Raw genomic sequence first — 26,727 nt, 5'->3', positions numbered from 1 at the left:
GGCATCTATGACAGAATTTTTACTCCACCCTTACTACCATGACTATGAGCATAATTCAGAATATTTTCCCATTGGATAAGCACAATTCCTCCTCTTACATGTCCTATTCCCATTTTTCTTCTGGGTTGTTCATCTTATTCTTTTTAAGAGCCAACAGTAAAGATTTTGACCTTTTCTTTTGGTCATAATTTTTGTATTTTTCCTACTTTGCCATTTACCTTTTAATTTTATCTTTTTAAAATTGTTTTTTAAATTTCAGAAATGTAGCAATCTAATCAAATCCTCTCTCTGTTCTTTGTGCTTTTGGTAGAGATCAGGATAGCCCAATGTTGATGTGTGGCCATATCTCCTGGATCTGGCCAATGATGTACATTAGTCTCCAAAAAGTAGACAGTATAAGTCTTCCAAATCTGTGCAGCCCACACAGGTTCTGCACAATGGTGGCCAGATGGCAGAAATGTGTAGAGGAAACACTACTCGATGGCTTCAGAGCCAGGGGAATAGGATGCTAGTCCTGGATTTGCTGCTCACTGGCTGCATGTCCCTAGGCAAATCCCACAGTCTCTCTGGGCACCATATGTCTCCCCTATAAAATGAGAGGCATGGACACTACAATCTCAAAAGACATGTCCAGTTCCAAGGCTCATTCTTATTGGCACATGAAGGAAGGGAACTCAGTGCTAGATGTTGCAGGCTGGTTAGAATCCTCACCCCAGAGAGACCTGTCAATGAGGAGAGAACTTAAAAAGTCCTTTTGACACGTAGGTTACATAAATTCACTTCAAGCCAGTCAGCATGATCTACAAGGTCAAAGGCAGACAGAACCAAAGCTAGAAAAGGGCTTAACACTATGCACAGATTTTCCCAGAGAACACACCAGGGAACCTCACTGTGGTCTCCTCTGAGTCAGGTGGTAGGCTGTAAATGTTGGATATTGTCATACAAGCCAGAATAACAAAGCCCCCGAAGGGACTTGATGAGAAAAAGTGGTGAAAGTTCTAAGGTGAAAGAGAAAAGGTTCCACAAGGTGTGAGGGTTATGTTGAGAGGAAGCTCTTTGAGGGTAGGCTTGAGTTAGATCACAGGCATGAAAAGGAATAAAAGACAGCGAAACTCAAGCAGAGAAGAAACAGTCTCAAGAACAGATTGGTGGAGCTGTGACAGTGTGAAAGCGATGTCTCCCATCCCCATGAGGTACCTGAAAAATACAATACTGTGACAAAACAATTCTCACTCTCAAGCATTATGACACTGCCAGGGAAGGCAAGACACTGGTGAAATCAGAGTAGCACTGTGCTGTGGATGCTACCAACAAAGTCCCAAGTCCAGGTTACACGAGATCACAAGAAATCACATTAATGAACTAAAGCCCTTCTTACCTTTTTTTGGTAACTAGTATTTATTTACATGTACTTAACAAGTAATTATTTTTTCTTGCATAATATTAAGTGGTAATGGTGGTTCATTTTCTTTACCTTATTGCTACTTTAGCAGTTATTTATCTTTTTTCATCTTAGCACTGATTAAAACATAAAATGTCTTTAGGAAATGTTATGTCTTAATTTATGGTTTAATTTAATCTTTGCAGTCAAACACTGATAACATTGCATCTATTACAGAAATCAGCCTATCTATTACCACACATCAATAAGTATATTTTAAAAAAAGGACTATTCTCAAGTGAGAAGAAACCACAAAGCTAGGAAGCAATGGAGGAAGAAAAACAAATCATGAGTCCTTCACCTGGTCCAACAAGGCTTATTAGGAATGATTAGAGTTAGTTCCTTGTGTTTCAATGATGGAAAAGGCCCCATCTATCTGTTTACTTCCAGTACTTTGCAAGCTGTGTTTACTGTCTTTCACATAAAGAAAAGAAAAGAGCAACTTGCCCCTTCCAAAAACAAAGGAGGTAATAAATAAAAACAAAATAAATATAAATAAATAAATAAATAAATAAATAAATAAACAAACAAACTTAAAATAAATAAAAACCACAAAACAAAAAACTACACTGTAAGTAGATTTTTACCTCCAGGCTCAAAATTCTTAATAAATTACCACTCCATTATTTATGATATTTTGGATAAAACTGAAAAAAGACTAACTAGATCCCACTGTAGAGATGAGAAAATGGATACACAAAAATAGCCTAGGCAAGTCTAGAACACACCGGGGAAACAAGGCTGCCTTCCCTGGGTAGAAGGGCTCTTTCTGGGATCTCGGTTCATGGCTTCCCTCTGGGGTCCACATCAGCCTTCAAAGGAGAGAAGATGGAGAAGAAGAACAGGAAACTGAACTCAGTTCCAGCTTCATACCATGATACTGCTGGGATCTTGGGAAAGTAATTTTAATGTTCTGATAGTTCATGTTCATGTCCTTGACTTTAAAATGCAGTTAATATTTACACCAACTCCCTAGGATAGTGTTTTTAAAGATCAAACGGAAGGAAGGCCTCTTTATAAAGTACTGGCATTCTTGTTGTTTACGGACTTGAGAGAGAAGAATGATATAACTAAAATAATGACTTTTACACTTCTATCACTTGGCTATTTATGAATTTCATAAACGCATCTCCTAAAAGAGCCATATGGCATATATGTAAGAATAAACATAATTTTTTGTTCCAACTATTTTGTTTTACCCAACTGAGACAAGTAGGAGACAAGCCTCAAATGGAATCACCTCTGCTAGGCCCATGTTCCCAAACCAAAGCTTAATACCTAAACTAACTGCAATTTCAACCTCCCCCAGGAATGTAATCCTAAATTAGCCTGGAATTCTCTGGTCAGCAGTAGTGAGATGATACATTCCACAGCCCAAAGAAAGACGAGGTAATCTGCCTTTTTCCTTGTCCCTGTCTCCTTCTGCTAACAAAAGCCTTCATTTTATACAGCTCCTCTGAGGTCCTATCTGCTAGATGAGATGCTACTAGATTCATCCATTGTTGAATAAAGCCTATTAGATCTTCAAATTGACTTAGTTGAGTTTTATTTTTTATTTATTTTATTTTTATTTTTAAAAGACTTTATTTATTTATTCATGAGAGACACAGAAGGAAAAAGGCAGAGACACAGGCAGAAAGAGAAGCAGGCTCCATGCAGGGAGCCGGACCCGCGGGACTCCATTCCGGGTCTCCAGGATCATGCCTTGGGCGGAAGGCGGTGCTAAACCACTGAGTCACCGAGGCTGCCCAGAGTTTTATTTTTTAAAATAACAGGTGGCAGCAGTGGGATCTTAAGCAAAATCCTGATAACATTTGGAACAAGGAACACCGGCACGGTACCCTGTGAACCATCTTTCTTGCCATTTCTGAGGGCCATTGGGAAGTTCTTCTAGATTCTGAGCTCTGCTCTCTTTGTGTCATGCTCCTAATCTAATTGACTGTAATCTCCCTTTTGTGGGGAAACTCAGCCTAGTTTCCAGTTCTCATTTTGGTGTCTGCTAGGTTCATACTTTGCCCAGTTCAAGGTGCACATAGGCCCTTCTCTTGGCCAGTCTATAGTAACATCTCTTGGTTACTACTAATGTGTTAAGGTTCATGTATTTGTTTGTCTTATTTTGTGAAGACAAAGGCTATTGCTAGTAGAGATTTCTGAAACCAAAAAGCTGCAAAAATTGGTGGGTACAAGCAAAGCATTTAAAAGCTGTTAGAACATTCACCACCTAACTCAAAGACTCCCACATTAGGATAAGTGGTCAGTGAATGGGTTAGATTGATACTAGGTCACCCACCAACCCCAAGAAATTTTCTGTGCAATGTACACTATAAAACACCACCCAATCTCCAAACCTGCAGTATCTTCTTTTTGGGTATTAATTTGGTTCTGAGGCTCCAAAGCTTAGATAAATAGGTAAATAAATAAAAAAGAAAGATAATTTCCTTTAATTTCAAAGAGTTGAACATGCCACCTTCTGGCCCACCTGCTTATTTAATGTCTAAGAACGATGGTTTCAGAAACTGTAAGCATATACAAAAATAGCAAAATCTTACTATGTCCTGAGAGCTTGACTTGGTAACCATAATGTTGGGGGCCCCAAAATACAGCCAGAGAGAAATATGAGTTACACTCTATCTGCAGCTAGATATGGCTAGACAGAAAATGGGTTAAACACTGTCTGTTGCTAGGGTCCTAACAAACTGCTGCCAGCTCTCTGAGGAATTACAGGCAAGATCTACAATGGCCATTATGAGAAATGTTCCAATTAGGGAAGATCACTGAAGAAGTGCATTGAAAAGCAAGGGCTTGCAAATAAAACAAACAGAATGTGATGCCTATTTTAACTGGCATAAGAAGTCTCCACAAGGCTTCAAAATTCCAAAACAGCTTCATTGAAAGATTTGTTGTAGAGGCTAAAAAAAAATAAAATAAAAATAAAGATATAAGAGGTGCCTAAAACAAAAGATAGCAAGACTGACTTAACTCCTATCACCTCTCTCTGTCCTGCTTTACTTGATACTTATTTTAGTGATCCTCTGAATTGCCTTTCCACTCTGAACAGATTATTAAACAGTTACCTTTTAAAATAAGACTACCCAAGCCTATAGGGATCCTCTTGAGGTATCTCCTTCCAAGGTCAAAGGCTCATCTAAAGCCATAGTCAAAGAATTTCCCACCCACCAGGGAGGATCTTCAAAAGTTTTTTAAATGGGTTACTTCCTGATTAATGGACTGATAAAAAGGCAGAAAATAGAATGAGAGGCCACTGTTGTGACCCTAGCTGAGCACTTTGAAAGGACTTTGAGACAAGACTGTAAACAAAGTCCATGAAGTTAGTGACCTTACAAATGCTCCTCATATCTACTCCCATAGGGGCCCCTCCTGGGTTTGATAAGATTCCAAGGGATTTTCTAGTAAACTGTTATTATTCCCATAAACACCAAAGGGAAACTAAAATTAAAATTAATAAAAAAAACTTGCTGAATTCTGGGAGATATTGGAGCTACCCTCTCTAAACCCCTCTCTGAGCCTGCAGAGGGGGATCCTGGGCAAAAGCCAGCTAAGGGTGAGAGGTTTTTTTTTTTTTAATTATTATTTATTTATGATAGTCACAGAGAGAGAGAGAGAGAGAGAGAGAGAGAGAGAGGCAGAGACATAAGCAGGCTCCATGCACCGGGAGCCCGACGTGGGATTCGATCCCGGGTCTCCAGGATCGCGCCCTGGGCCAGAGGCAGGCGCCAAACTGCTGCGCCACCCAGGGATCCCAGGGTGAGAGTTTTTATCAGAGTCATCTCTCCCAGACTTCAATCTGTAGTCCATACCACCCCTCAGTCTTCTCCCACCCCCGGTAGAGAGAGGAAAATGAAGTATCTTTTATATCTTCATTGGGGACCTCTCTTACATCTTCGAGGGGTTATTTAATACTGTCAGAAATGCTTGCTGTTTGTCCTGGCTGAAAACTGACAACATAATTAAAATAATTTTCAAGTATCTCTCTGGTTAGAAATTCAGAATGTGGTAAGAACTTTCCTTTCAGGCCTCATCCCTTAAGCTAAAGGTATCCAGAGGCAAAGAAAAACCTAAAGCTCTTGTGAAAGGATTTATGGATGAATTAGCCTATAATATCATTTAAGTTGCAATCCCACTCCTTGAAGAATTAAAATCAACTGCCCTTATCTTACAAATCTTTACAAAAGCAGAAAAACAACTTAGATCCAACTTCTTTTATAACTAGTGAGTTTTGTACCTGATTCATGGCAGTAATTTTAAAACAGAAGCTATAAGGTCTCTGTTGAGGGTGTTTATATATAGATGTGTTGTGGATTTATGGTACTTTTCTACCTCTGGATGGTATTGCCAAAATTAATTTCTGAAAGAGCTCTATTTTATTGGTATTATGAAAATGAAGTATCAACATAAATGAAATTCTGAGAAATATAACAAAAGCTAACTCGAATTTCAGGCTCACATGATCTGGGAAAATATTTGGTATTAAAACTAATTTAAAGTTTGCTGGTTTAATTAACATAGACATATCTTCATAATTGAATTATGAATTAAAAATAATGCAGACAGGGGATCTTTTGGTGGCTCAGCGGTTTAGTGCCTGCCTTTGGCCCAGGACGTGATCCTGGAGTCCCGGGATTGAGTCCCTTATCGGGCTCCCTGAATGGAGCCTGCTTCTCCCTCTGCCTGTGTCTCTGCCTTTCTCTCTCTCTCTCTCTCTCTCTCTCTGTCTCTCATGAATAAATAAATAAAATCTTAAAAAAAAATTATGCAGACATATAGCTTTTATTCTCCTGCTTACTAAAGGTCAAATGGGTTCATGTTATCTCTTACAAAGACTGTCAGCAAGAAAACTAGCTTGGGATGATGGCTGAGTTTGTCTAAGGTCTCATGAAGTTTTTGCAGGTAATCTAAACATACTTGTTAAGAACAAGTGCATTGGGGGATCCCTGCCTTTAGCCCAGGCTGTCATCCTAGAGTCCCAGGATCGAGTCCCACATCAGGGTCCCTGCATGGAGCCTGCTTCTCTCTCTGCCTATGTCTCTGCCTGTCTCTCTTTCTTTCTCTCTCTTTCATGAATAAATAAATAAAATCTCAAAAAAAAGTGATTTAAATAAATACAAATAGGATAAAAAGTTTTCCTAAGTTAAAGGTTGAATTAAGTTCCAGATTATTTCCAAAGAAGATAAAATACTAAAACATTAAGTACTAAACATAGGTCTTTCTATTTTTTGCTGCTTCTTACAGAGGAATTAACAGATAGCTGAATCTATTAGTAAACATGTTTTGTGTGTCATGCTGAGAAATATACCAGGAGAAGGCAGGTTTCTAAAAATTATAAAAAGTATTTATAAATTTGCCAAGCTACACGAAGTTCACTATTGTTTACTTCTTTATTTTTACCAGAAATTCAGTTTTTAAAGATAAAGAATTCTAACGTATAGCTAAAACTATTGGAAACATCAAGGGAAACACCTCTGTACACAAGGAAAGTAGGATGTGTATTTTCAGTAAAAGAAGGTATAAGGAATGGAAATGCTTTTGTGTTGATGGAAAAGAAAGTAGTTTTGTCCTAAAGGTAGGCTGGTAATTTCAAAATGGGAAAGAGGAAAAACAGGACAAAACTGTATAAAGTTTGGAGAAAAAAAAATTCTTGAGAAAGGAATTCTATGTGTGGTCAAGCTGGACAAGATTGAATGTTACTAAGGGATTTCAAAAAAATATCAAAGTATACTTACATAAAACTAAACTTAATTTTCTTTCATCTGCAAAAAAGACAAGTTTTTTTTGGTTTTATTGGCCTACTCTTAACAAGAAACTGTACAGCTATTTAATTTTCTGTTTTTGCCAAGTGAAGTCTCTGTCATCATGGTTAAACAGAGAACTATAGCATTGTTTCACACTGACCTATGATCCTATTCAACCAAATGTTTTAAAACATTTTGACAGGGGGATCCCTGGGTGGCTTAGCAGTTTGGTGTCTGCCTTTGGCCCAGGGCGCAATCCTGGAGTCCTGGGATCGAATCCCACGTCAGGCTCCCGGCATGGAGCCTGCTTCTCTTTCTGCCTGTGTCTCTGCCTCTCTCTCTCTCTCTCTCTCTCTCTCTGTCTATCAAAAATCAATCAATCAATCAATCAATCTTTAAAGAATAAAAAAAATTAAAAAAAATTTTTTTGACGTTTTTTTACAAGCTTTCCAAAATAAAAATAAAGTCTTTTTGATATTGAACTAACTTTGGGATTTTCTTTTTTTTTTTTTTTTGGATTTTCTTTTTTTTTAATAAATTTATTTTTTATTGGTGTTCAACTTGCCAACATATAGAATAACACCCAAGTGCTCATCCCATGAAGTGTCCCCCTCAGTGCCCGTCACCCAGTCACCCCCACCCCCCGCCCACCTCCCTTTCCACCACTCCTAGTTTGTTTCCCAGAGTTAGGAGTCTCTCATGTTCTGTCTCCCTTTCTGATATTTCCCACTCATTTTTTCTCCTTTCCCTTTTATTCCCTTTCACTACTTTTTATATTCCTAACTTTGGGATTTTCAAGAGGATCTCTGAAACATCTAACATTTGTTCTTCTTACAAAAAGGAAGATGTTAAACTAATTAAGCATATTTGACATACTAATTTACATGAGAAGTACTGTCAATAAGTGATGCTAAACCTTCTTTATGAATATCCTTCTATGCATGTTATTAAACATAAGTGCTCAAAATTCCTAAAAGTCTGATATGTAATGTTTGTCAGTCATATTTCCAATTATTCTCTTGAAATGTTATGTCACAGAAATAACCAAATTTCTTTGTCAATTCCATTATAATGAGCTCTCAAATAGTTAACAATCTGCCTTTTTTTTTTTTTTTAATTTTTATTTATGATAGTCACAGAGAGAGAGAGAGAGAGAGGCAGAGACACAGGCAGAGGGAAAAGCAGGCTCCATGCACCGGGAGCCTGATGTGGGATTCGATCCCAGGTCTCCAGGATCGCGCCCTGGGCCAAAGGCAGGCGCCAAACTGCTGCGCCACCCAGGGATCCTCTGCCTTTTTTTTTTTAAGTAAGCACTACACCCAAGGTGGGGCTTGAACTCATGACCTGGAGATCAAGAGTCACAAGCTCTACTGACTAAGACAGCGAGGTGTCCCTAACAATGGGAATGTGTAAGTCTTTTGTCATTTACAGGCAGTTATTGTTTAACTCTAATGATTTCTTTGCAAAAGTGTTCTTATAAAAGTATTCACCTTCAAGGAAATTCAAGAAGAGGACTCTTGACAAGTACAAGTTTCTGACAACTTTAAGATCATAAAAGTGAACTGGGAAAAAATTTAGGAAGTTTGGCAAGTAAGAAGTTTAGCAGCTAAACTTTAGGGACTTGAACTTTGAATACACACATCTTAGAATTGAGAAAGGCTCCACCTGGCATCTGGTCCTATGCCAATGTTGAAGACCTCCAAATCAAACTGACTAAGAAGAGAAGTAGCTGACATTGAGTTAGATTGCCTCCTCCCAAGATGCTGGATCAAGACTTCAAACTTGGGGATCCCTGGGTGGCGCAGCGGTTTGGCGCCTGCCTTTGGCCCGGGGCGCGATCCTGGAGACCCGGGATCGAGTCCCACGTCGGGCTCCCGGTGCATGGAGCCTGCTTCTCCCTCTGCCTGTGTCTCTGCCTCTCTCTCTCTCTCTGTGACTATCATGAATAAATAAATAAATTAAATAATAAAAAAAAAAAAAAAAAAAAGACTTCAAACTTTAACTAAATATGAAGCCCTCTCTTTCATTCCTTTACTCTGGCATTGGCCTGGAAAGTTAATGCCATTATCCATAGTTCCCAAGCCATTGCTAAGGGAGATAACCTTTCAGACTGCTGTACTGGTCATCAAGAATTCCAATCTATCCAGGATGCTGGCAACACCCTGGTCTACTTCCCTGTCTCTAGTTAACAACTCGAAACACTGGGGAACTTGAGACTGGGCTCTATGCAATGAGAGGTACACAAGGGACAACCAGAATAAAACCACTTATGTGGTCTATAGACCCTTAAAATTGTACTGGCCTCCATGGCTGTCAACTTTCCAGTCCTGAGTCACAGATTCAGATGGGAATTACCAGGAAACATTCATGATTCAGGATTTGCTTCCTTTGGCAGGGCCTCACTTCTCTGGTCAGGAGTGAGTACAAACTAGGCTATGATCAGGAACCTTTCCTTAACTCTTAATAGTACAACAGAATCTGCTGCTAATGTAACAGCTGCCTAGTGAAAATCCTGAAATTCTCTGGCCAAAGTTGCCTGGGACAATAGGATAGCTCTTGATGAACTTTTCGCAGAACAAGGAGATGTCTGTGCTGTGTATCCAGTATCACCTGCTACACCTGGATTAACACTTCTGGGGAGTTGAAACTCAATTACATAAGATCACTGCACAAGCCACTTGATTTTTAAAAAGTGACTCCATCAGTGGGGTCTTTCTTTTGACTTACTTAATTTTGATTGGTTTGAGTCTTGGGGAACACACGTCTAGAGTGCACTCCAGACACTAGGAATTATCCTGCTTATAAAAATCATAGTAATCTCCCTGGTGCGCTGTATTCTCTCAAAAGCTTTAAATACATGTTCTCAGCCATTAACTACCAAGCAAATGATCTCCCTAAGGCAGGAATATTAGAAAACAAAAGAGAAGAATGACTGACTCAAAAATCATAAACCTTAAATTGTGACCTGTGAATAATAACCACAGAGATTAACCAAAAAACAGCATGGCCTGAGTAGCAGCTGCAAGTAGCACTTAAATTTTGGTTACATTTCAGTTAAGCTGAGAGTCCGATCAAAAGGGGGTAAAAGATGACACAAGAGGCCCAAGATGGAGTCACTTATGTTAAGCCCATATCCCCAAACCAAAACTTAATACTGAACCTAACTGCAATTTCAAGCTCCCCCAGGAATGGAAATTGTAATGGGTCAGTCTAAAATTCCCTGGTTGGCAGTAGAGGTAACCTGCCTGATACATCCCTTTTATCTCCCAAAGAAAGATGAGATAGTCCACTTTTTCCTTGTCCCTGCCCTCTTCTGCTGACAAAAGCCTTCCATTTTGTATAGCTCCTCTGAACTCCTTTTCTATTTGCTAGATGGGATGTTGCTTGATTCATGAATCATTGAATGAAGTCTATTAGATCTTCAAATTGACTTGGCTGAATTTTGTCTTTTTAACAGTATACACACATGCACACAATGTTTAAAAAATATATCTTAATATATGTACATTTATAAAGTATACACAAAATTATGATAACTATGTTGTGACATATATATCATATAAATTCTTTAAAAAAATTGTTGGTAAACAAATAAACCAGAGCCAATGTGCACTTTGCTCATTAAATTAAATTAGATTGCCTTTTGCTCATGAAATTAAATTTAAATTCTCAACTTGATTTTATTCACAAAGTAAAATTGTGCCACTGCATATAAAGAATTATGTGATGATACAAAACACTGTGAGGAATTGACAAATTGTGTTTGTAGGTGTCTTTTAACCTAAGATAATTCTCATCTAGAATTTAATCTTAAAAAACAATGAGAAGCTTCTGCATTTTTAACCCTTAAAAAATTGTTCAGTTTGTAGACAAAACTTCCAGAGTTTAAAACAACAAAGCATGTTGTGACCTAACAATCACTATGAATAAAGGGTATTTATCAACAATTCCAATGAGTGAAAATGTTCCTTTCTCTGGCACTCTGGAGGAGCCATGTTTAAGGAGGAAGAATTATTTATGCCTACAGAGAACTGTAACGGGCAGTTCCAACATAACACATCACAGTAGGATGGATACACAAGCTACCATAAAGGTGTTACCTGGTTTTGACTTACTCTGCTCTGACTTCCAAGACCATACCAAAGCCTTGAAAACAGCAGGGGCTTTTGGTTTTTTAATTATTACTGAGAGTCAATGGCAATAGAGCTGTGTTGATAGGGTCTTCAGGCAGGAATACTGAGGCTCTGCTGAAAATGAGCTCTCACCAACTGCCAATACTAGTGATGTCAACGTACTTCCATGTTTTCTCCCTCCTTTTAAGTGTTTATAGTAATTTAGTGATTTCAATTATTACCACGTTTATTTTGGAATAACAAAATAACAGTAGGAAGCTCCTATCACAATGCATTGCAAAGACAAGTTTCCAGAGGGGAAACAATCTAATCAGTTTTGCTACCAACCATAGCTGTCAGTATACTGAAATCAAATTAACCACAGAAATAGCAGGGAGAGGGTGGAGTGTGTGTGGGGCAAAGAGCAGGGTTAAGGGGAGATGGGCACTGAACCAAGAACAGCCCCAGCCAGAGGGAAAGCTCTTTGCAGTCTGATCATGCAACAAAACAAGGAAATTTGTTTTAGTGTTTTTAACTTCAATTAGTCACATTAATTAATGCTAAAAACAATGTTAACAGTATATTATTTTCATCTAGTTAAATAAAGGATTATACACATTTGAGTAAATTACACAGCATTAAACATTTAAATAACTTGAAATGAAGCCATTACTGTCATTCAAACAAGTTTCTACAGCTAAAGGCTGAATGTTAAGTATGAACTGATTTGGCATTACAAGAATATAAATCCTTTATCTTTTTAGTGAGAAGAACAAATGAAGAGATTTGACGACTTCTGATTTGAGTAAGTGGTTTGCAGTAGCACAGCGCCCTCCAGTGGTCAGAAGCTCAAAATGCAATTTTCAAAGGATGAAGTGTAGCAGCAAATCTTTCCATCTTGAATGGTGATGATATAACGTTAGCTCCTTTTATTATTATTTTTGAAGACAATGGCTTATCTCACCACATATTTTCAATATCAGACCATCTTTCCATTGCCAATTTCCCTCACTGACCTTACAGATTTTTACTCAAATCTAAATTGCTCCAAAAAAAAATGTTCTGGAGAGGGGTGCCTGGGTGGCTCAGTTGGTTGAGCACTCTATTTTTTTTACTTCAGCTCAGTTCATGATTTCAGAGTCATGGGATCAAGCCCCATGTGGGGCTCTGTGCTCAGTGGGGAATCTACTTGAGAATCTCTCCCTCTGCCCTTCCCTCTGCTCATGTGCATTTTCTCTATAAAATAAATAAATCAATGAAGGAGGAGGAGGAGGAGGAAGAGGAAAAAGAAAGAGAAAGAAAGAAAGAAAGAAAGAAAGAAAGAAAGAAAGAAAGAAAGAAAGCAGAAATAAAGAAGAAAGAAAGGAGGAAATAATAATATTCTGGAGAGTTAAAAAAAAATCAAAGTAAAACAAAACCAAACCTTACACAGACACAGTTACAACAATGAGTGAATTATTTTCTATAAGCCTAGAAAAACAGCTGGAATGTCAGCACTACAGTGGTATTAACTATTTTTTTATGTGTTAAAATCTAACCTAGAGTGAGATTTTATAAAAATCATGGAACTGTTGTACAAAACAATGAGTACAAAGAGCAACTTCAAAATTATAGAAATATCTTATACTATTTTTTTCTGGATATGAACAATTGCTTTTAAATAACGGTTTAAAAGATTCTTCCTATGTACATTATTTTTTCATTATCACAACTCCTATTAAAATGGATCCAAAGTTAAGAGCTCCAAATATTATTCTAAAGAAGCAGGGAAAGCTATTTACCCTTAAAGGTTATCAAAAAAGCTCCCTTAGGCCAACCTATAATACTTCCATTCCTGAAAGTACACTGATTTCCCATATGAAAGAGATAATTTGAGCTATATTAACAAGTGAAAATAGAGTTAAGTGATTATAATATTCCTGGTTTTCTACTCTATAAACTGCAAGGTATGGAAAGCACTGCCCCAGACCCTACAGCAAATAGTTACTAGGCAGAGTAAAGTAATTATTTTCCAAAGAATGATAATCATTTATTTTTTTTCTTCTTCTGCCTACCCAAAAAGCAGAAAAGTTAAACATGTTTTTGAAAAGATCATTCATTTCATTGGAACCTATAAAGCAACTCCATAGTGGATTTTGACTCCACCACTGCAGAGCAACTGAGGCAAAAATACATCTCTGTGCCTCAATTTCTTCCTCTGTGAAATGGAGATAATTATTCTCATTTCATGGGAACACTGTGAGGATTCTATGTAATGATGCAAGTAAAATACTTGCCCTGGTGCCTGCACTCACATAGGAGATCCTCAAAAAATGCTGGTTTTCTTATACTCATCCTTACTAATGAAAGAATGCAAAAGACCTATCCTCCCTATAAGGAGGACTGGAACCAGAGTAAGAAGAGACGGAGGCACATGGATAAATCAATAAAACCCACTTAGAATTTCATCCATGAAAATTCTGTCCTCTTCTACCATCATACATGAGAAGACCCAAAGATGATTCTAGAAGCAAAAACACTGAATTTTGGGGAGGGCAGGCAAGGGAACAGAACTAACATGTTCTGTGTGTCATATGCTATCATTGCACCAAGTTTTCTATACATTATCTTATATTTAAGGCATCACAAGTGTCTATCCAGCAGAATTATGAATGTGATGGGAATCAATGGTGCTGGATTACTTTTGTCCAAGTAAGACTGCAGGACCAGGCCCAATCAATCACCTGGCCGGTAGATATGGAGGTGGTCAGACAGTAAAGAGGAGGAGCAATCATAGAGACCCTTGGGGACAATGGCTGAAAGACAGGGATGTACTCATGAATAAGAATGTCTTACTTATCCCAGCTTAATTACTTTCATCTGTTTTTCTCTTTATAGTTAAGTATTTAAAGTAGTGAGGTGGTGGGAAATGGCACAGGAGTCATACCGAAATCTTTTTCTGGGGAAGATGGGCACATGTGTAGTCTGAACATGCATTTTCAGAATAACATAGACCATTTGCAAAGCAGGCTCTCTTGCCTTGTGTGACCATGAAAACAAAGCAGTTGAACAAGTTGATGTGAAAGTTACCTAGGCTGTGCTTTATCAATAGAAAGAAGAGGAAAAAATGCTTGTGGCAAACAAGCAGACCTCATTTTCAAACTGACCTCATGTGACTGAAGTAAAAAAAAGGCATCATTCTAAAAATGTCATTGCCTTGATTCTTTTGTTGCAATTCTCACTTTTTTTCTTTTTAAAGATTTTATTAACTTATTTGACAGAAAGAGAGAGAGAGAGTACAGGCAGAGGCAGAGGGAGGAGGCTCCTTACTGAGAAGGGTGCCCGACGTGGGGCTCAATCCCAGGACCCTGGGATCATGACCTAAGCCAAAGGCCAGATGCTTAACCGACTGAGCCACTTTGGTGCCTAGCAATTCTTACTTTTTAATGGATATTTTAAATAACATTAAAGGAAGCATAAGATTTGGAAGGCATCTAGGTAGCGCAGTCATCTGGGCCTCCAACTCTTGATTTCAGCTTAGGCTGTGAGATTGAACCCCACATCAGGCTCCATCCTGCTCCACATTCAGTACGAAGTCCGAAGTCCGCTTAAGTTTCTCTCTCCCTCTGGCCACCCTCTCACGTGCTCTCTCTCAAAAATAAATAAATGCATCTTAAAAAAAAATAATAAAGGAGGTGTAAGATCTCTTATGTTTATCAAAAAGGGCATGAGTTTTAAAATGTGGAGAAACATTTTCTTTTAGAAGATGCTAATCAGCTTCAGGAAAATGAGAGGGTAAAAGGGAGAAAGGGCTCAAGGGACAATTTTTAAAATTCGGACTTTAGGCTAATGGTCACGCCAATTAAAATGCAAATGGTGAGGTTTCTGGCTTTTGCCAGCTTGCCAAGTACCCTGATGACTTACTAGCAGCAATGGCCAATCTGCCTTCTCTTGCTGTGTCTGAGTCCTACACAAGGCCCTAAAATCAAGAGAGAGCTGATGCCAGATCCCAAAGTGGGCCTAGTGACACAAACACACACACCAAGATCCACCTTGAGGGCTAAAACTTTCAACCAGGGCAGCAAAGGGACCACATGTCCTCCCCCATACTCCCATCCATCCACGCAGGAAATACCTTTTTCTCAAAAGGGAAAGCTCACAATACAGAGCTAGGACCATCTAGTGAGCACATGACAGATGGGTCTGGATGCATAAGGTAAAAGATGGAATTGGTTTTGGTGACTCTCTGAATATTCATAGAATCTATAAAAGTCCAATCCTTTTAAGATGCAGTCTGTTAGAAATGAATATATAACTGTACTAAATAAAAACACTGTACTTCTCAAAATGTACACACAGAGAACTTTTCCCAACCTCCCATTGCTGTCACATATAATTTCTGGATCAAGAATTATTATCTGAACTTTATATTGATCTGTGATTTATATTCTCTAATGTAGGTCCAAGAATATGCTGTCCTTTTTTTCTTCAAATTACATTCCCTCTTTTATCATTTCACTCATCACCAAAGATGCCATATTCAGTAAGATATCTCCTAAGTATAGTGACAGAACTGGCTAGCTCTTCCAACTGAGCAGGATTCTGGACCCCACACATGGCAGCAGAGTGGGGGTCCCATTCTTCAGGTTTCTCAGTTCATTATATGAGAAGAAAGAGGGAGAGAAAGGGGGGGGGGTAGGGGACAGGAAAGGAATGAAGTATTCAGTAAGAACTTCCATTGAAACAGATGACTACTCCTTACAACTAGACCTATTAAAATGAAAATCATCATGTTCTAAACCTTGTTGCTACAAAACTCCCGCCAACTAGCTGAGCAGCTATTGCAGCAAGCAAAGGTTTCAGATCTACCTATTTTCTCAAATCCCAGGCAGGGCTAAAGGTATTTTTCCAAGTCTTAATTAAACAAGCTTGGCTAGAGCCGAACTACAAGCAAACAACCAAGGTAGCAACAGCCAGGTATACAGAAAGAGGCATTCAGTGAGAATAACATGGGTTAGGTATGCTAAAAACAAATGGATTTAAAGCTGAGGTGTCCCTTGGTCTTAACACTACTATGTTTGAGTTTTGTTATCTTTACAAAAACACTTTACTTTCATATTAATAAAAATCTTTACTGAGCTCAACATTTGAGTGATTCCCAGAGAAGCATCAGAGACAAAAGTCTGATCATTTATAAAAGTGGTTCACTGTATGAATTTGACTAAGGCACTTGTCTGTAATATCTAAAACCAAATCCAACCTATCCCAGTGCTTTCCTTGGTGTGGGCTTTCCAGGGCCCGTATGAAGTATCAAGGATCACACCACAATACCAGAGCTAGTCTGTCATCCGCATTCCATATTCATGGAGAAGAGAATGCTATTATGCATGCTTCTAACAGCAGACTGTGCTAAATAGATATATGTTAACATAAGCTGAATTTCTGTCACTATTTAGAGGCACATACGTATTTCAAAATTTGTATGGTTCTATTTTGTTCTGTTATCTAATACTGAAAAATACAGGGCAGAAAGTAAACCTGAAGGGGTTGGAAGGGGGCACGCTGGCTTTTAAATGCTTTGGCTGGGAAGTGCCATACACCCCTTCTGCCCAGAGCCCACTGGCCTGAACTAGTCACATAGCCCAAGCCTCACAGCAATAGAGGCTGAGTCGCATAAGGGACATAGAAAATAGCTGATGGGCACCACTGCTTCTGCACATCATCCATTTAAAAATTTTTTTTATTCTAAAAATCAAGAAGCCCCTCATCATTCCTCTTGTGAGTTTCACTCTCCATAAGAAGGATACAATGTGCATTTCGTTTGGTAATTCACCCGTTATTGATATTGGGCCAGTTCTCGGTTCCATGTTGATTTTCTCAAAAAATTACATCCGAAACCGATGGGGCCCAAAGGACATAAATTCTACACAACAAAAACCTGTACAATCAAGTTAAATTCCCACACGTTTTTCTCCAATCCAATTATGTACCATATATTTTTTTAAAAAACACAAAACACATTAATGAATGATCTAGCACATTTGGAATCTTAAAACAATGCCTGTCAGCAACGGCTAGAGGTTCAGTTTTTACACTTGGCCTTCTGCCGAGCCTGTTTTCTGTCAGCTTTCTTATTTTCTTTTTAATTTTGCTAAGTGAACACTATTTTGACAAGGGGTTAAGCAATACACAAAAAGCAGAGAAAAAATATTAACAAATTAAGCACTTTTGTCTCATCCTCCTTGGAACACTGTGCCAAGTACTGCCCATTCCACACTGCAGGCTCAGAAAGCACTACGCATGGGGACCGTCTGCTCTGCATGCAGCTCACAAATCACTTTGACTGTGATCACACGCATTTATCTTTATTTTTAAAATCTCCTCATTGTTGCCAATGGCACTTGAACATTATTATTACTAATCCAGCTACTCCTAATAATAGTGTTTAAGTAACTTGTCATCTTGGGAACTTTATAGACAATAGCTAATTAATTGTCAAGCATTTAATGTAACAGGATTCTAATCTCCAACCTCTGAAGCGGGGCATTTATTTGTTATAATGGTAAAACTTTTGTTTGAATTGCTTATTTATGCAATATATATTCTCTATCACCTCGATTCTAATTTTTATATCTAGTTTGTAAGTAAAATAAAGAAATGCATGCTGAAAGACACACAGTATACTTCACAAACAGTAATGAATCTCTTGTGACTTCTTTTATTCACACTACAATAGATTCTATATTGCCATGCAGAGAAAAACAAAACAAAACACCATAGATTATTTCCCTTGTTTGCAAGATATGCTCACAGTGTTCTGATAGGAACAAGAATGTGAAGGTGCAGCTCCCTATGTTTTAGGAGTATGAGTAAATACAATATTCTGTTGACATCTTGTTCCTGCTTTCAAACAACCAGGTATGTTACATATGAACTGTCATAACAGCTAAATAAGTTTCCTGTCTAAGTGTGCCCATGTTCTTTCCAGAGATCTCATCTTAAGCTGAGCTCCCTTAGTTGAACACTGTGGCAACAATTTCTTAACTTGGAACAGTCATTTCAAATCAGTATTTTAAAGGTATAAACAGCACCACTTTTATCTGGTAACCTTCCCCTCACACATACCATACATACTTTCCATGTGACAATGCAAATGGTCTGAATCCTGTAGAAAACAGAAAGGTGTCAAAGAAAGAGAGATAGAATCCCTTTTTCAGACCCTTAATGAGGTCTCCAGAGCCAAAGGCAAACCAATAACAAATTGTACTGTCCACATATTGAGAAAAAAAAAAAAGGGCAAAGGGAGGGGTGGTGAGCTTGTCATGTGAAATTAATTGAACTTAGCCATGCCAAGAAAACACTGGTAATAAACCCTCCCCATCTAAATTAAGGTTTTTATACCATGAAAAAAAAATAAAAATTTATGGCAGTAATTTCATCTGGGTTTTTCAAGAAGTGCTTGCTGATTTTCTTGTACTCAGTAGAAAAATCCCCAAGGAGCAATGCAGACTACAATAAGGCAGACTTCTAAAAAGATACCATTTAATTTCTCACTCCTCTCCTTGCACTATTACCACACTTCCCACTTTTCTCTAACTCAATATTAACTCTCTCAATACAATTCTCTTCCACAAGCTCTCAGCAACATCTCACAGGGCAGGGGAGCCATGCTCAATCTGTATGTGCCCATCCACTGCTCTTGGCAAGAGAAGTGCAAACGAAGAGAACCAGAGGCTCCAGAAGCAAAGGCATTTGTCTTTGGCTTTCCTTTATGACACCCAGCCATCTTAATGAAAGGCACCAAAAGTCATGACAGTTTCAAAACAACTCCAAAACAACTCTATCACTCAACACCTTTAATGCTGATGACAAGAACTGATGAATGACTTCTGGGGTGGAGGGACCACACGTGGAACCATGGTTCCCAGCCTGGGATGACAGGTGGTGGGGGCAGGTACACAGACCAGGCACAGTTATGCGCTGGGGTTTGGCAAATCCCTGTGGACTCCAAGCACTACCTGGAAACCAACTGTATAATGTATGAAGACAGAGACATGGTATTCATTTTCTCATATCCATAGACACCGTTGTGATGATTACTATAGAAATTTTTTTAAAAAGGGAACTACATTCATAGTAGCTTTTTGTTATTTTCTCAGTTAATGGACACTATAGGTAAAATAGGTAACTTAAAACCCAAAAATAGTTTTCGCATTGACGAAGACAGGGTACAGTCGATGCGAATGTGCGAATTTTCAGGGCTCTACATTCAGGCACACGGTAAGCACTCAATATTTGTTCACTGCGGGTGTGAGCATATTTTCCATCTGCCCTTCTGTAACTATTTTTTTTTCTTTGATTCCAGCACCTGACAGTCTACTTCATCAATCATCCCATCTGCTGATGTGCACACAATAGTACCAGTTCTTAAGTTATGGTTTGGTGACTCCTACGGGTCCCAGAATCTCTCAAGAGGTGTATGAGGTCAAACTTTTTTAATTCTAAGAAGTTATTTGCCTTCCAGTACGTACGATTGAGCTTGCCACAGGCTACGTGATCTGTGAAATCACAACAGGCTGAATGAGAAACAGATATGAGAATCCAGAGGTCTTCTACTTATCATAACAAACACTAAGATTTGCAAGGCCACTCTCCTTGCTAAATTTATTTTGTTTTGGAAAATACATAGCTATTTTTCATTAAAAATATTACTTATGTCGACATGTAATAGGCTTATTATCACTGCATTTTAAAATTAATAAATAAATACTAATAGATGTACCCTACATAAACAGAAACTCTTTGCGGTCCTTAATAATTTTGAAGAGTATAAAGGACTCCTAGACACCCAAGTTTTGTGAACTACTGTTACAGACATAGCAACGTTCTAGTGTCAGTGCAAAGCGTGGTTTCTGTTCTCAGAATAACTGCCGATCCTCAGAGGTATACAAGTAAATGCTGGGCACCTACCTGGTAGGCATGAAGAGGGCATTCAAATATTGCACTGGATGGCTGGACTAGCTTACCTCCATGGTCCCTTCTCACATGTGATTCTCTAATTCTATCTTGGAGGGAACCTAAGGAAGCTTCCTTCCAAAGTTGTGGCCACTGACATGGAATATGCATAATACTTAATGTACCTTCATTTTCCTACCCACAAAACAATATGAGCATGTTAATGGGCAAATTAATATTTTTCCATGGTTGTATGGTCTTCATGTCACTACAATATTTCCAAATTTTGGAAGCAAGGTGACTTTTATTATTTTGTTTATTGGCTTCTTTTTATAAGAAAAGCTCTCTTTTCCATGTTTAGCCTCCCACAGCTTTCAAATCACACAGTGCAGTACCATTCAATCAGAAGAATATGGACATTCACTACATTCTCCAAAAAATGTCCTTATAGTCAAAGAGTAAGGTCAATAGCAAGGCAAACAAAGATTCTGTTGACATAAATTCTTCAGGTAAATAAATTCATGCCAAACCTGTGGAGACTAGTGGGATACCTTAATCTTCTGCACAGGTCTTGCTCTTGCATGGCATGGCTTACCCTTAATGTGCACAGTGTGCCCACTGAAACCAGTAAGTTATTTAGAATATATGGTGTCAGATCAATGAAGGAAAAGAACTATAAGAAAATGATTATACTTGTGTAATTCAATTCGATTCAATAAACACTAACTGAGTGCCTGCTATGTTCTCATCATTATTCTAGGTGATCATGAAGAGAAGATAAATGAGACATAAGCCCTACTATCAAGGAGCTCACACTGTGAAAGGGAAAACAGGTAAATCACTGTAACACAATATGATGAGTGACATAAAAGTAGGCGTTTAACACTATGGAAACACAGATGAGCAAGCAAATTCATTCCGTCTGATGGGAACAGAGTAAAATAGACATTACATATGTAAAGGGAAGGGTGAGAGGGAGAAGTTTATGCCTAACTCATAATCTCACCATCTCCTGAAGATCCTTCCACATCTCATGTCTATTCCTCTACTCTCCACAGCTGCTATTTCAAACCTCCTCTATTCCTTTCAGTCTCCTACAGCCCTACCCTCAGCAGCTGTTCTCACTACCTTCTATGGTAAATAGGAAGAGGCACCAGCCTCTAGTTACCCAACCCACACCCAGGCTTGCTGCCCCTCTAGAAGGAGGCCAAGGCCAATCTTGCCAGTAAGACTACAGCCCATCTTTTCTCCCTTCTCAGGAGCCTCTGCTCTCCACCCTGTCCCTCTGCCTTCTCCCTTCACTCCTGATTCCTTATCATCAACATGTAAATATGCTTACCCCGCATCGCTCACAAGAGAAGACTCTGTTTCTTTCAATGTCCCATGAGTCCCAGGGCCAGGAGGGAGGGGAGGCAACTATTCCCCATTACTATCCTACACCCACCTCTTCCTCATTTGCCTACAAATCTCTCTGCTCTTTCAAAGCTCAGGGCCACCTCCCACCCACGCTGCCACAGTTGTCTGCCAACTTCACACTTGCTCCACCAACTGGAAACTTCTACTCCTGGCTCACTGCCCCTCTACTCTCACTCCTGTCACCACATGTCAAGAACGGACACTATGCAAACAATATCTCCGTCTGTTATGCCCTTAGTATCCTCTTTCAGGGATCCCACTTCTGTTATTCCTCGGTGACCCAAATTCACAGGCAACTCCTTGACTTTCTCAACAGAAATCATACCTGAGCCAAAATTCTAAATTCACATACCTCATATTCCAGTGCCCCTTCCCACCCTTCTGTTCACATGCCTTAGCATCTTCACTGCTAAAAAGTCTGTCTAATGCATTGACCCTGTCCCAATCTCACAACCCCTTCCTATCACCTTTTGTTTCCTTTTTTGTTGAGCTGAGACTATATGGTCTATGAATAATCATTCCCTTGCAGTATACCCTCCTTCCCTTATCCTTCTCCCTTTACCATACTTGCCTGGCAAACTCCAGTGCTAGTTGACCACAGGTATCCATGTCCTCTGAGCACAAACCCAACTGACAGTAAACAGCTAGAGAAAATTCACACAGGCAGGCTTCACTTTAATTCATCATGGCCCACCAATCTTACTAGACACTATTCTCAACTTCCTAGTAATGATTTTGGTTTTTGAGCTTTCCAAGTTCCAATTCTCTTCAATTGGTGATTCCATATCTTATTTCACTGAGACTATAAAACTTCCTCATGTTACTACCTCCCAAACTATAAAACTATGGACATCTCAAGCCTTTTTTTTCTCCCCCATTACAACGGAGAATGTGGCCTTTTCCTACCATAGCCCAGTGCCTTCACACATGCTTAAGAATCCATCTCTTCTTACCCTATATAAAAACTTTGCACCTTCATGTAGATCTCCTTTCTCCTGTATCATCAAACACTCATAAATTGCTGGAGAAATGTGAATCTTTCCAGCTTTTTAGGAAAGTAATTATCAATACCAGCTAAAATTACATAAAATACATATATATTCTTCAACCTAGTAATCTCATCCCTAGAATCTTTCCTATACAAATAAATTCACCAGTGTGTAAGGATACAACACACAGAGGTGCACATGCTTGTGTGAGATGAGGTTAGCAGAGGGAAGAATGTTAATGATAGCCTCATTTTCAATTGCAAAAACGAAAATAAGGCAAACGTTCACTGATCATAAATGGTTGAATAAGTTACAGTAGAACCACACTATGGGCCATCATATAGCCCTTAAAAGAGTGATTAGATAGATTCTAATAGATCCAGTGTGATTGGTATAACTTTACTTCCTCACTTGCTCTTTCTTTCACACATCTTCTGCCCCCACCATAACACTGAAAATGCTTTTGCAATGGTAAACATTAATCTACATGAGGCCAAATGTATAGTCACTTTTCTGACCATTGTAGAACAACTCAAGAATCACATATTCCCTTCATTCCTAAAACACTCCTCTCTCAGCTTCTGCTGGACCATGAGTTTCCTACTACTTCTTTAGCTGTTTTCTCAATTGCTTTTGTAAGCTTTGTCTCCTCTTTCTGACTCCTAAATGCTAGCATTCCACAGGGCTTGGTCCTGCCTCCTCTTCTCAAATGATCCTGTCTATTCTTATGGCTTGAAACACATTTATATATCAATAAACTTTAAATCTCTAGCCACAGACCAAACCTCTCCTATAACCTCCACATATCTACATTCGAGTGCTGAGCTAAAATCTCTTATGTAATTGAATTTTAGCATGTATAAAATAGGAACTCTTAATTCTGCATGTTCTCCCAGCCCCAACCCACACTGAAAATCTGGCCCCCTCTCAGTTTCTTCCCCCTCAGTAAACAGTGTCACCATTTATACAGACACTAACCACACAGTGAAGTGCTCCCTCTTCCTCCCTGTCCCTCTATCCCTCAAACAATCATCAGGTAAATCATGCTGATTCTATCTTCAGAACACATTTTGCTAGTCATCCTCTTTTCTCTACCCCCACCCTAATCCAACCAACCACTAACTGATATCCCTGCTTCTATTCCTGCCCTTCCTCCATTTGTTACCCACTTTCCACAAAACAGCCATCATGACTTTTTTAGAACTTAATCAGATTGTGTCATTCTAGTTCTTCCAATGGCTTCCCACTGCTCTTGAATAAAACATAAACTAATACATGTGTACATGGCCTAACTCATACTTCTCTCCTCAGCTCACCTCACTGTGGCCATGGAAACCTTTTGTTCCTGCTGGTTTCTAGAATGCACCAAGCTCTTTCCCATCCTAGGACTTATGCACTTAATACTCTCCCTGAATGAAACACTTTTGCTGAGGTTCCTTCCATCCTGTCTCCTTCTCACCCATCAGATTTCAGTTTAAAAAGACACCTCCAGGGATCCCTGGGTGGCGCAGTGGTTTAGCGCCGGCCTTTGGCCCAGGGCGCGATCCTGGAGACCCGGGATCGAATCCCACATCAGGCTCCCGGTGCACGGAGCCTGCTTCTCCCTTCTGCCTATGTCTCCGCCTCTCTCTCTCTCTCTCTCTCTCTCTCTCTGTGGCTATCATAAATAAATTAAAAAAAAAAAAAAAAAAAAAAAAGACACCTCCATAGGTGTCCTCCTCTCCTGACTGCACTATCTTAAGTAGGTCCTCTCACAGCATCCTGTTTATTTCCTTCCTGATTAGTTTTATTTGTTTGTTATTCAATTACTAAGAAATCATTTTATTATAATTAAGATCCATGGGAACAAGGATCTCTTCCCAGCGTAGAACACAGAGTCTGATTCACAGAGGGTCTTCAATGATCCATCACCCCAGAGGGGTAGGGGATGGTGGCAACCAACAGAAAGATCAAACTTCTATCTCAACAATTCTCCTTCAACTTTTCTGCCTCTAGGAAAGACCATTCATCCTATCTCTGTTGTCCCTAATCTCTTGAAACAATTGTCTACTCATGATTATTTTTCCAGTTTTATTGAGATAAAATTTACATATAACACTGTATTGACGGGATGCCTGAGTGGCTCAGTGGTTGAGCGTCTGCCTTTGGCCCGGGGCGTGATCCTGGGGCCCTGGGATCGAGTCCCACATTGGACTCCTTCCATGGAATCTGCTTCTCTCTCTGCCTGTGTCTCTGCCTCTCTCTCTCTCTGTCTCTCATGAATAAATAAATAAAATCTTAAAAACAAAACAAAACAAAACACTGTATTGGTTTAAGGTGTTTACAACACGATGATTTGATGTAACTCATGATTATTTTAGCTTACACCATTGAACTTACTTCTCCCTATGCCATGCAACTGTTAGAACATTCCTGTTGTTAAAACAAATGGGAATTTAAAAAAATTAATCTCCTAATGATACTTAACCCTGTTGGTCATGCCTTCATTCTTAGAAAGCTTTCTTGCCTTATATGACAGTTCATCCTCTTGATGTTACTCCTACCTTTACCATTCCTTTTCAATCTTTCTAAGGGTCTCCCTTTTCTTCTCCTTTCCTAAAATGTTGGTGCTCTTAAGCGTTTTAAACCATTAGACCCAGAACTTTCTCTATATATACACACTGAATCAATCATTTCACGAACCCATGCAGTTTCAGTTACTGTTGATATGCAAATATCTCCCAAATCTTTATCTTTAGCTCAGATCCTATTCCCATGTTTCAGGCCACTTGCCTAAATACCCAGTTGACACCTCTACCTAGATGTCCGACTGGCACCTCAAACTCAGCGTGTTTAAACTGAACTTATTACCTCCCTTCCCAAATCTGCCCCCTTCTCTTGTGTTTTTATCTTAGTGAATGGTACTTTTATCCATCCCATGAGCCCAAGCCAAGAACCTACTCTTTGATATACTGATGTCTCTCATTCCCACCTCCAACAACACATTTAATATTAACCAAGGTCAGCATATTCTATCAACTTAATACTTTTTTTGTAGGTGATTTACTTTTTTTTTTAAAACTAAATATTCCTTTAAATTGTCCACTGCTCTACATCTCCACTATTTTAATTCCAGCCACTTCTGGCCATTTTCTTGTCTAGATATCTGCAAAAGTCTTCCAATTTTGTTCTAATCTCCCTCTCTTATTCAATTGTCTTCAGGATAAAATTCAAATTTCTTACCCTGGCTGACAAAGCCCTGAATGACTTGAACTCTGTTTGCCTCTCGAATCATCTCTCACTATTCTTGCTTCTTCTCTTCTCCCACCACAATAAACTACCAATTTTCCACACTCTCTCATTCTTGCAGTCCATACATGTTATTCCCAAAAGCCTGCGAAAGGCTTTTGCCTTCTATTCTGCACCCCTCCCACCAACCCTGATCTTCCAAGACTAGGTTGGGTGATCCTCCTTTGAACTCCTGAACTATCCTGTATACCTCACTTCAGAGAACTGTTAATTGCCTATTAACTCATCAGTTGTCCTACCTACCCACCTCAGAACCACTGAATCAGAATCTCCAGGGCAGGGGCCTCAGCATCTGTGCTTTTTAAAGGCTTGTATGTATAGCTAATGCACAGCCAGGGTTGTGAATAACTGCTGTACCCTCCCATAGGACAAGGAGCCTGATGTTTACGATTGTAATCCAATACCAGCAGAGTGCTGGTGCATTCAAGTTTCTCAGTAAATATGTGGCAAAGGAAAGAAGGGAACAAGCAGTGGGTGGATGAAAAGGAAGGGAAGGGCGGGAAGGGAAGGGAGAGGAAGGGAACAGATGAATTTAAAATAATCCTCTAGAACAGGTTTGAATGTTCTCTCACACATGCATAATAGGGCATATTACCAGGAGTCCAATTCTTAAGAATAAAATTTCTATTCTGCTTTCAGTGTTATTCAGTTTTTCTTTGCTACAGTTAAACTATATTCTTTTTGCATCGACTATAAGTAAAGAATGGCAGCTACGATACGTTAGGCCTAAAAGGTTCAGTACAAATCAGCTTTCACATCTATAATCCTGTATGCTCCGCCTTCTTGACCTTATAAAT

At 39.0% G+C, this 26,727-nt stretch overlaps 1 protein-coding gene and 1 long non-coding RNA gene across 10 annotated transcripts in view; one reads left to right on the top strand and one right to left on the bottom strand.

The window, feature by feature from the left end:
• BTBD9 (BTB domain containing 9) overlaps positions 1–26,727 on the bottom strand; it is a 410,681-nt gene that overhangs the window by 270,057 nt on the left and 113,897 nt on the right. The gene's annotated exons all lie outside the window — the stretch shown is intronic.
• Positions 1,297–19,755, top strand: LOC140637091 (uncharacterized). The gene is made up of 3 exons (XR_012034327.1): positions 1,297–1,387; positions 12,068–12,108; positions 19,648–19,755. It is a non-coding gene; the product is annotated as an uncharacterized lncRNA (long non-coding RNA).

This window comes from Canis lupus, chromosome 7, assembly GCF_048164855.1.
Source record: "Canis lupus baileyi chromosome 7, mCanLup2.hap1, whole genome shotgun sequence".
Classification (NCBI taxonomy): Eukaryota; Metazoa; Chordata; class Mammalia; order Carnivora; family Canidae; genus Canis; species Canis lupus.
Note: the sequence above shows the minus strand (reverse complement) of the source record. Positions and strands in the feature narration are given on the sequence as shown.